Source organism: Tauraco erythrolophus, chromosome 6 (assembly GCF_009769465.1).
Source record: "Tauraco erythrolophus isolate bTauEry1 chromosome 6, bTauEry1.pri, whole genome shotgun sequence".
In the NCBI taxonomy this organism is placed as follows: Eukaryota; Metazoa; Chordata; class Aves; order Musophagiformes; family Musophagidae; genus Tauraco; species Tauraco erythrolophus.
The window spans coordinates 61,158,091-61,170,849 of NC_141470.1; positions in this window are offsets into that span (position 1 = coordinate 61,158,091).

Here is a 12,759-nt window from a genome sequence, read left to right on the forward strand (position 1 = left end):
CTGGGCAACCTGTTCCAGTGCCTCACCCCCCTCAGAGTGAAGAATTTCTTCCTTAGATCTAATCTAAATCTGCCCTCTTTCAGTTTAAAGCCATTACCCCTTGTCCTATCACTACACGCCCTTGTAAAAAGTCCCTCTCCAGCTTTCCTGTAGGCCCCCTTTAAGTACTGGAAGGCTGCAATAAGATCACCCCAGAGCCTTCTCTTCCCCAGGCTGAACAGCCCCAACTCACAGGAGAGGTGCTCCAGCCCTCAGATCATCTTCGTGGCCCTCCTCTGGACTCGCTCCAGCAGCTCCATGTCGTTATTGTGTTGGGGACTCCAGAGCTGAATGCAGTATTCCAGGTGGGGTCTCGCGAGAGCAGAGTAGAGGGGCAGAATCACCTCCCTCGACCCGCTGGCCACGCTTCTTTGGATGCAGCCCAGGATAGGGTTGGCTTTCTGGGCTGCCAGTGCACATTGCCAGCTCGTGTTGAGCTTCATCTCAGTGCTTCATGGTTTACTGAAGGAAAACAAAACAGCATCAACCGAAATTACTTAAACAGTAGATTTCAGAAGACTGACTGTCTATGTTTAGCCTGTATCAGGGCTAAATAATAGGCAGCTGTTCTATTACCCAACAACCCCTCCCCGCTCGAGAAGGGGAATTGGGAAAAGGAAAGAAGATTATAGAATCATAGAATGGTTAGGGTTGGAAGGGACCTCAAAGATCATCTAGTTCCAGCCCCCCTGCCATGGGCAGGGAAACCCTCCACTACACTAGGTTGCTCAAAGCCTCATCCAACCTGGCCTTGAACACTTCCAGGGATGAGGCATCTACAACTTCTCTGGGCAACCTGTTCCAGTACCTCACCACCCTCTGAGTGAAGAGGTACTTATGGGTTGAGATAAGAACTATTCAATAATTTAAACAAAATAAAATAAAAATGAAAATAATAATAATAATGATAATAATAACAAAAAACAGACAAGTGATATACAGTGTAATTGCTCACCACCCCTTGGCCAATGTCCAGCACGTTCCTGGCCAGCGATCCCAGAGCAGGGAAGTTCTGGAACTTCAATCCTAGAAGAGAGAGAGTAGGCCGTGAGAGCTGAATGATAAGCGAGAACCTCCAGGGACAGAGACCACTGAGAAGGAGAAAGAGAGAGACAAGAAGGGCCTTGACCCCAACAAACTTTCCAGTTCAGAGTGAGCATGATGGTACATAGTATGGAATCCCTATTTGCCAATTTAGGTGTCAGTCTCCCTGGCCATGCTCCCCCCAGTGTCTTGGACATCTGAGTCCTTAGCAAAAAACAAGTTGAAACGTCCTTCAACGCTACAGATAGGTACATACCACGGCTGGCTACAAACTAAAACAAAGTGTCTTATCAACTCTGTTCCCACGGAATTTCTTAAAACTGTTCCTTAGGCTGTCTTGTTTCCTGCTTTCTTGTGTCTTTCTGGAAGATGAAGTGATCATAAGATCTTTAGGTCACATAAAAAGTGATTTATACTAGAAATAGGATCGGTAGTCAATTAGAAGAAATATTTTTGCAGCGAAAACATATGTAAGAGGCAAAGAGCAAAATCCATCTCATAAAGTGTAGCTGTACTTTTGAACTGTAGGTGGCAGCAATAATTGTATGGAACAAGGGCAATATGTACCCATCTTTTTTTCTAAGACTCTATGGTTCTTGAACTATGTGTTAGGGAGTGTGATTACTGTCAGAGTCATTGCTCTCAGAAGGAATTCTGAAGGGACTTAAACTGTTGAACAAGAATATATTTGTTACAGCAAAAGTCAACAATTCCACTACTAACAAATGTCAAGTATAAGTTATAATAAAAGCTCAGCTGCATAGAAAGGCTGAGAGAATGTGCATGGAAAGGTCTGGATTCATGGAATGTTATAAAGGACCCAGAATAATTGTTTAATCTTACCATAAATTACTTTACGTTCTGTTTGCAACAAAATTAATAGATTAGGTTAAGTTTATAACCACTATAATTTGGTATTTTAAATTGATCCTCATCTTAACCTTCCCTTGTGACTGGAACAAGGGATACTGTCTCTATAGTTTTATACCTTATATCATGATTTATGCTTTCCCAGAATAAATGCATAATTATGCACTACTCAGCTGAAATTATATGCGCAAAACAAGAATTATACCTATACAAACTCAGCGACACAGGACACTTAGTCTTCCAAAGAGTTCAAATTGTTTCTTGCCAGTATCTGGTTCTGCTCTTTGCTTTTAGAGCATTGGAAGATGACTGCAGTACCTGTTGGCTGAAATGGGTGCTGTCTTTGTCTAGCATGGGACCAATAAAACAGTACATACAGTTATTTGGTTTGGAGAATGACAGTAGAATGTCATGACCATCAGAACCCCCTTAAATCAGGAATAGCTACATAGAAATGTTAGCTTTGGAGGAAGAACAATAGGTATTGTGGCAGCTGTATCTTGTATTATCTATAGCTGAGCTTTTTTCCATTCATAGGCATAAGTTTCAATAGATCCTAATTCAGAAGGAGAATAAACTTGGAGAAAAAGCTCTTCCAGAGAACAGGAGGTTTGACTAAAAAAGCCCCTAGATAAACAAAATCCTAGACTTCCCACAACGATATTAAAAAATTATAGTGATGGTAAAGTTACATCACTAGAGAAATAACTTAATAGAGCCTCCCCAGCAAGAAGAGTGGAAATAAACCTGATTTTTTTTCCCTATATATATTCAAGTTCTAAGAATTGGATTCAGTATAACAGTAAAAGCTGTGGGTTTACTACATGTATCAGCTAAATGCTGTTGCATATTTACTAGCAGGTATGGATCTGTATGGAGCACTTACATACCTTGTGTTGTGTGCGTGGTAGATTTGGTGACAAAAGTATCCTTCAAGTCATCTTCAAAACAGTAGAACTGAAGACTCTAAAATCTTAAATTAAATCTTAATTAATTAAAACTAGGAAGCTATGTAGTATTGGAAATCATGTCACAAAGTGTGTATTCTGTACTTCAGTAACTTATTCTTGATGCAATAGTATTTATTTTTCAACTTACTGAACACATGCCAATTTCGACTTGAGTTAGATAATTAGGACATGGCAGAAAAGTTAAGAGTAGGAAATAAATTTTGAATTCGTTTTAAATAGACACATGGAAGATAAGTCCTAGTCCTGGATTTTAAGCAGGTAACCAAATGCTGAGGGAATTAGTTCATGAATCACCTATACTGGAAAGATCACATATTTTTTAACAAAGAAGATTTAATACAAAGAAGATATTATTTTATATAAAGAAAACATATTTGGGATGCAGTTCTTCTAGTGCCTTCAGCAAAAGCAAGAAGAAAAATTGTTGGAAAGGCCTTTGTACTTCAGGGACACTCCTGAAGCATCTACTTCTTAATAAGCACATGTCACAGTTTAACCCCACTGGCAACTAAAGGCCACACAGCTGCTTGCTCACTCTCTCCCACCCCCTGGGGAATGGGGAAGAGAATTAAAGGGGAAAAGGGAAGGAGACTTATGGGTTGAGATAAGAACAATTTAATAATAATAGTAATACAAAATTAAAAACAACAATAAAATAATAATAAAATAACATGGATATAATAATGCTATAATGATCATAATATATATAAATGATAATATAATAAAGTGAAGCACAGTGTAATCGCTCACCACCTGATGACAAAATCCCACCCTGTCCTGCAATCTCAGATGAGTGAGAGGCCCAGAGAGAGAGAGAGAGAGAGAGATCCAAGGGACCGAGAGTCTGAGAAGAGACTGAGAGAATTCCCCCAAAGAGAGATTCCAACTTCCCAATCAACTCCTATATATATATACCACGCATGACATTGCATGATATAGAATATTCCATTAGCCAATTTGGCCCTCAGTCCTAAGCCTAAGTCCAAATCATAAGAGTTGTGGGCCCTCTGTCCCACTATGCTCCCCCCCAGCCTGTTGTGCTCCTGCACACTGGCAAAACATGGGAAGCTAAAAAGTCCTTGATGTCTCAGCACCAACTATAAACATCAGTGTGATATCAACATTCTTCTCATACCAAATCCCATACTAAATCCAAAACACAGAGCTCTTCTAGCTGCTAAAAAGAAAAACTAACTCTGTCCCAGCCAAAACCAGGACAGCACAGTTCCTAGAGACAAAGGAAAAACCTTCAAAGAAAGGTTTACCTTAGAAATCAGAGGATTCAAGGAAAGAGTGAGAGCAATCTGATGTGGAGATCACTTACACTTTCACATTTAGTTGCGAATGGAATTTTAGTTGTTTAAGGATTTGAGAAAGTAGGTTTACTAAGCAGTAATGGCTGGAAGCAGGGTAAACTAGGTTAAAAAAAATTACACACTCGTATTGAGGATATTGAGCATACAATAACCTCAACCATTTCACTTTTAAGAGGGCACATAAATGGGAAGAATTGAGTCTTGCAAAACTTCTGCTTAAATTGGTGCAGAAAAGAATCTGATAAACCTGGTTCTAGAAAGAATTTACAGCGAGGACTTTTAGTTGATTATTAACTTTGAATTATGGGTCAAAACTAGCTCTGATATCATGCAGCCAAGTTACGTAGGATCTGACCACTATGAAAGGAGCAATGTGAGAAAGAGCTATAAGAAGGTTTGACCGAGGGTGTCTCATCATAGCTTAGGAGCTGCATTTGAGCCTAGGCCCTTGGCTTTGATCCTTGCCTAAACTATGCTGTAGCTGTGCCTTATACTTTGCTGATCCCAGCCTTGCCTTGCTGACCTGACTTCTTGGCTTGTCCTTGGACCTACCTTTATTACAGATTTGTGTGGCAATCATTGAGCTGTTGGCTAAAAGACCAATTCTCCTCTTCTTGTTCGGGTACTGTGGGATTATGCCCCTTGTTGGGATGCTCACTGCCCCTGTCTGCCTTGTTTTCATCCTTGGCTCCTGGCTCATCATTCCTTGTGGAGCAACCTGCTCTTCTACATCCTGACAGTCCAGCCCCTCCTTGAAAGTGGTGTCCAGGTAGAACAAACATGTCATATTCTGTAAAATTGCTTACAAAACTTTTTAGAAGTCTTCTTTCCTTCTGATGGTCAAGGAAAACTCTGAAGAATTTCATTATTGCACTTTTTCTTGTTACCTTCATAATTCTGCTCTGCTGCAGTATCTGTGAAGAAATATATAAAGTCAGCTATTGAGAATTCAATAGACACTGGACTATACCATGAGTGCGCTACACGCCTGTAAGTTTCAAATTTCACCATGAGGCATGTTTCAACAACGGTTTGAGAAGTTGTAGGAATTTAAAAATTATGCCAAGTTCAGGTTTCATGTTTTTCAGGAAGGGAGATTATTAGCATTTAAAATAGAAGTCCAAGAAGTTGATTATTTCTAGTATTTCAAACATAGGATATAGTCTTTACTTTGGCACTCTATACTTGTAAGAAAAGGCAGGGAATTAGTTTAAATCTGTCCATATGTTCTGGGTAGACTCTTTAGTTCATGGTTAATAGATTATTATTTTTTTTTTCATATTTCAGACAGTACTTTCATTTTATTAGAGAGATACTGTTAGGGAAAAAATAAGGTACTAAAATTACGGAGGAGTACTTTCAGATAATCACAGATTAAGGCTTCACAGCTATCCATGATGAACACTCTGGTTAGGCACAGTTTAATGTTATTTTCCTGCAGTGTCAGACAGATCCTAAGATTCATTTCTTGTGAAAAACTAGGAGAGCTTTGAATCTCAGCTTTCTCTCCACAAAAGAATGCTGGATAAAAGAGTAGTAGCAGTAAAATAATCCTGATTAAAGCTGACTGTGAGTAGATACTTTGAGAAATTTTGTCAAGAGCTATATAAGTACTTGATTAATCATATACAAATCTATCTGTAGGCTACAGTAACCGGGCAGAGTAAATTAGAGGGAAAGTCGTTTTTCATCTCTTTCAAAGAGATGCATCCTGCCATACAGAGGCAAATCTCCTGGAGTCACTTGGCTGCTTATACTGAAATCCTGCTTTGCAGTCAGCTGAGCTGAGGGTATTCTTAGCCAGCTAATATGCATGTCAGTATAATGCAGCTGTTATACAGCACTTCACATTGTAAAAGTAGGACAGACTAGAGTTGCTAGAAGTCACCGGGTTATTTCTTAATCAGAGTGGTGCTGGTTGATACTTGCCAGGAGATATTTCTGCCTTTTTTCTTTCATCATTGGCAAAACAAAAGAGAGAGGAAAAGCCTTCCAGAATGGCTCTTTCAGCTGGGTGGGAGCTGCACCGGCTTCCATGACTGACAAACTTAAAACTGTTTCAGATACTGACAGCCCAGGATATCTGCATCTCCACTTTATTTGGATTAGATATGTCTGGAATAGTGCAAGTACCTTTATTTTGTCAAATTCAAGTTACTTTTAAAATATTTAGCCTTTAAAATAAAAGCAGCAAGCTCACTCTAACTAGAAAAGTTCTTTATTATAAAATAAAACTACAAAAAACTAATGACAGAATGCATCTTCTTAGCCTTGTTCTTGCTATCCTTCACAGTAGATCTACAAAGCTAAGTTGCCGGAAGGGGCAGTAAAGGATTGGGATAGTAAGCTTTTCTTCCTCAGGGCATAGCTGCTTTTTCTAATAATTTATCTAAAGTTGTATTTCCTCAGACCATTTGTTTGAAATGAAATATCTTTCTTACCTGTAGTTTTGTAGAACTATTCCAGGTTTGTTTCATCTGACAGAAATACAGTTCTGAACTTATACCAAATATAACCATGATGACTTGGCTTCCTTCATTACAGGTCCTATGAGAAGTATTTCCAACTCTGCTTTGTAGTTTTGTAGAATTAATTCATAGAATCACAGAATCATTTAGGTCAGAAAAGACCTGAAAGATCACTGAGTCCAACTGTAAAAAATTAATGAAATAATACTGATACACCCAGCATTGGAAGTACCTTTCCAAATTGTCTTCTGCTTGTCTATTCTCAGGTTTGGAACTAGAGCCGTAATACCTAGCTCTTAAAAGCCAGAATTACTAATTAGTTAGTGCCAACCAGACCTCTTTCAGAAGCATATCTAAATATGTCAGGAGATTTCTTTGTTCCCAATGTACAACTTTAGGATATATCAATATAAAATACACATTCAGAGTTTATTGCTTCACCTGCTTAACTCATACCTTCAGCTACAAAAACATATTTTCATGGTCAAGTAGCCCAGATTTTAACAAAAGCATGAACTGTGTCTTACTATATTCACTAACATAAATGTTAGCTTTATAAGTCATCCTCTGGTTTGGTGAATGAGAAGCTCAGCATCTAGATTTGACTGATACATGATATAACTTTATCCTACATAGGCAGTACTCTTTAAGAGATCATTAGGAAAATAAACCAAGAAATTATCACACATCGTAATGTAGTCCTTCTTGTAAAGGTTAATGCTAACAGTACAATGACAGCTTAGTTAATGCTGTGCTGGTAGCATCTGGGATTGGTGCAAGAACATTAGGTATGCAACTAGCGTTTCAAAGCATGTGCTATTAGCATCTCCAACAAGGCACTTATAAAGAGTGTAATTGGACAGCTGATGAATTGAGAATGCTTCTGCACAATTTCTTTGATTTGCCTTTCTTCCAAATATTCTCTTTGGTCTTCCTTTGGATTTAGGATAATCTTTGTTCTACAGCCATGGATGTTCCCCTTGAATGAAATCTCAGAGTTTTGGTGGCAGCACAAATGGCCAAATAGAAAGCTTTTTCTGAAATTAAGAGTTAATACAATTGTAATAAGTTCTTAATCATCATTGACTACCTGATAATCATGAACTGGTGCTTTACACCTATTTTGTACTCCAAAAAATGCAACAACTACAGCAATTATACAATTTCAACATATATTTCCTCCAGCTTTCAAAACCCTGATGAGGCACAGCAGTACACAGCAACACATGAACTGCAAGAGGGAGTTTATAATGCAGAAGTTCATTAAATTTGACCTTTTTCTTTAAATGTTATACATACTAAAAATGAAATGCAGCAGTGGTACTGTATTGTGTGATACCATCTTCATTTTCTTGCTATACAAAGTTTAGTCAATGGTTATTACCCAATCAGGGCAAATTTGCTGCTAAAGTTAGAGATACTGTCGTGTCAGATTGTGTACCAGTGCTGCTTTTGCGACATGTTCATTTCACATGAGCCAGCTACAAGAGACAGAACAGAAAAATTCCGTCCACAAACATTTATCATTATCAACGACACCAAGAGAGCCTTGAATTGAAGGCGACGTATATACTGCCTGTCTTTTTGCTTTTGAGCACAGTCACATTTGCAATCAGGTAGGCAGAGAAGCAGCTGACCTTGAAGTGACCAGTCCTGGAGACACCAGCACGAGCAATGTTTCTATTAGAGCTCTGCTGCTGGACCTCACGGTAGTAATGAGCTCAGCTTTGGCCATCCTGTGCCTGAATCCATCATGGTCAGAGCGCAACTGTGCTTGTCGGGTCAGTCATTCCCAGGATCCAGCTTGTTTGGATCGGTGAAGGCCCTGAGTCTGATTTTGTCCACAGACCACAACAGAAGGCTCGAGCATTCTCAGGATATACTTATGAACTTAGGCAGTATGAGTCACATTAACTGAGTCACATTAACAGCTCAATTTTTGCAACCAATGAATTGCAAACTGGCTCCCTCGGAAAGGTTTTCTTGCTGGAACAGAAAGTGTTGATAAGCAACTATTTTGTCCTGGAAGGCAAGAGTCTTCTCCTCTTCATCCATGGACTGATCTTTAGTTTGCACAGATTCAGTGTTAATAAGGATAAACAGAGCTGAAACCTTACTGCGTGTATATTTTATACACACACGTATACTTGACTGTGGCATATGGCTTTTTAAACTGAGTGAAAAAATACAAGTAATTTAGGATATATGTCTTGACAATGAAGGACAGTGAAATATAATTATTGTTTCAGATGTATTATTAATACTCCAGTGCATATTTTAGATTTTCACTTCTCTCTGATTTCTAATTTCATACTTAAGACGAAGATAGAATAGGATGAATAACTGTTTAATCAAGAGGAATTTAGTAGGCTTTTTAATGTAGTCATGTTAGATTGTATTATAAAGCAAGAAAAGTCGCCACAAGCTTTGATTTATTATTACTAATTAATTTCCCATTTACATTCTGGGACATCCCAGAGTTTAAATTTTACAGTTATCACAAAATAACAAAGATGGAGATTCTCACTCTCCTTTAACTGAAACACTAGCTGCATAGGAACACTCTGAGATAATTACTTAATTTTAAGAATTAGCTTGACATTTCTCTGGCAGAATGAGAGATATTGGCGTAGTTGGTATAATGATGAGACTAATATGGACTTGATCATAATCCATTCAAGTCAGAATAACAGTCCAACGAAACACATATTATTGAAGGGACATGTTATAGTATAAAGTCCCTTCTGTTGCTCATTTAATGGTAACCAAGTCTGAAACCACCTAAAGATGCAGAGTTCCTATTTAAGATGTGCTCCTATTTAATGTTCCTATTTAAGTTATGCTTAAACAGCCCCTTTATTCACCTGTTCTGAATAAAGACCATAAGAGCCTTGTGTGTTGCTACTACCTGGTTTTATTTTGCCCACAGTTCTCTCCTGTCACAGCTGTGGGAAGGAAAGAAGACAAGAAACAGAATAAATTGTAATTTAGACTGAGTAGAAGAATTATGACAAGATTATGTTTGAATTTTCCAAAGGGATGGGATGGAAAGAAACATACTGTAGCCACATTTCAACTTACTTTAGCAGAGCAACTAATCATCATCAGCCAAGTCTGGCAGCAAAAGAATCGCTGTCATCACTCATCTTTCTGCAGAATTTACAGCATGTCAGTAAACTTCAAATCACACTTCTTAAAAAAATCAGACCATCAGTTGGTTTAGACATGCAGCAGGAGAAGCAGAGTAGAGAGAAACTGAACAAGACTCCTTAGGCGTGGAGAAAGCCAAGAGAGGGGCTGAGAGTGCATTATTCTTACATACCTACTTACATACATATTTACATAGCCCTGCTACTCATCTAAGAGGTGGGACATGAGAGTTCAGCATGGAGCCTGTCTAGTTTGCAATGCTGTTAGAATTCACCAGATGGGGCTAATACAGCAAATATAAATATTCTCTATCGAAGTCATACTGAACAAATATACATAGATAGGTAGACGGAGCAATATATATTTATATATATGGCATAAAAGTTTTAATCATAGAATCATAGAATCATAGAATGGTTAGGGTTGGAAGAGACCTTAAAGATCATCTAGTTCCAACCCCCCTGCCATGGGCAGGGAAACCCTCCTCTACACCAGGTTGCCCAAAGCCTCATTCAACCTGGCCTTCAACACTTCCAGGGATGGGGCATCTACAACTTCTCTGGGCAACCTGTTCCAGTGCCTCACCACCCTCTGAGTGAAAAATTTCTTCCTTATATCTAATCGAAATCTCCCCTCTTTCAATTTAAAGCCATTGCCCCTTGTCCTATCACTACCTGCCCTTGTAAAAAGTCCCTCTCCAGCTTTCCTGTAGGCCTCCTTTAAGTACTGGAAGGCTCTTTTAAAAGTTGTTGTTTTTTAAGTTAACCCACTCGATGAGTCTATTATTTATAATAGATACTTTGTTTCAATGATTTTCTATGAATTATATGTTCAATTATTCAGCCATTCATCACCACCCCACAAACCAACAGCCGTCTCAGGAAATCTGTAGGTTAGATCAGGCTTGCTTATTTTATTTTTTTTTTAAATCTCTAAACAACTATAAAAACACATATAGGAAAATGGAAGGGTATATATTGTCTTTAATTCCTAGATATTATGCTTTTCCTATCATTAAATAAAAATATAAATAATAGTTGTAAAACTTAGTATATAAAGCTTCTAAATGTGTATGGCTTTCCCTATCATGTGATACTCTGATATAGAGACTGATCCTGTCTCCTAAGTCCATCTCCCAGATTTAGTTTCATGTTGAGACTCTGAACATATTTAGACATCACAGTAAAGTTTTCGTTAGCTGATTTAAAAAAATCCCTGCATGCCAGCACATCTACCAGATATCCTCACCTGTGTCAAATTGCTGAATTGAGAAGTTAGCATTTGAAAATTGAAAGTAATAGCCTGTGAAAGATGTCAGACTGATGCTCTCTACCATGTCTTTAATAAGCAATTCTATCATTATTACTGTTAAAGGGGACAAAAATACATTAAGAATTAGTATATATCTATCCTATATTTGATTTTAGCACGACACCTACATATGAAAATAACAGTGAACAAATAGACATCAGCTGGCATTTAACTCAACCGACTGAACAGCTATTGGGAAACGACATAAATCATGTTATACTCAGCACTTGGTCATAGAAAGATGGAGGCAACTGATGCACTAATGTGCACACCTGATTAAATGTGTACTGGTAAGTATATGTTAATTAAGAATATAATATTGTGTGAGCTGGATAAGGATGATAGTTTCAGGTAAACCAGAAAAGCAGGGACCCAAGAGCCTACTCTACATAGGTAATCTTCAAATCACACTTTTCTTTAGTAATCACATCACTTACTTTATATATGCAGCAAGGGAAATAGAGGAACTGAACAAGTTTCATTAGGCATGGAGGAAGTCAGACTTCCAGTTAGACAGGCACTTAGACTGCTGAAAGCCTGAGTGCTGATAATTTTTTATGATTATTTTTTTTGTGTGATGAAATTATAAGGTACATAGGATAATGACATAAGAGTACATGCAAAATAGTAATAAATCCTCATTCTCCTCAGTCAACCTTTCTTTGTCTTGTAGATGACAAAATCCCTATCCTAAAAAAATTATCCCACTTTGACGGAAAAATTGTATGGGAAAGTTTTGTCTAAACAGTTACACATTTCCACTCGCCAGTCTTCCAATTCCCAGATACGAGTAAGTTCTGGACTCCAGAAGACTTGTGAATTTACCTTACGCCCTTCTTGACTTGCAAACGAAAGTCACGAGCATGACCATGATAATGACCATAACGAAGCCAGCACATAATTCAGATAAATAAGCTCTCCTTTCTTTAAATGTGCAATGATTCAACTGGCACTGAACGAACAGCCTGTGCTATGCAGTATTGAAAGCTCCTGTGCGTCAGTGAGCTCATAGAAAAATTCATAAAAAGTCCCATTAGAAGATCATCTATCTAAAATGTCAATGCTTCATCTAAAACAATTTTGAGACAGTCATTCAGACCATGGAACTGAAATTACACTTGTGACACTGACGAAGAATCTCCTCCTATGACTGGACAGAAAGCAGATAGCCATTCTTCTTCTGAATCATAGAATCATAGAATTATAGAATGGTTAGGGCTGGAAGGGACCTTCAAAGGTCATCTAGTCCAACCCCCCTGCAAGGAACAGGGATATCTCCAACTAGATCAGGTTGCTCAGGGCCTCATCCAACCTGGCCTTGAATGTCTCCAGGGATGGAGCATCCACCACCTCTCTGGGCAACCTGTTCCAGTGTTCTACAACTCTCATGGTAAAAAATTTTTTCCTAATATCCAACCTGAATCTACCTCCCTCTATTTTAAAACCATTACCCCTTGTCCTATCACAACAGGCCCTCCTGAACAGCCTCTCCCCATCTTTCCTGTAGGCCCCCTTGAGGTACTGGAAGACCGCTATAAGGTCACCCTGGAGCCTCCTCTTCTCCAGGCTGAAGAGCCCCAACTTCTGAAG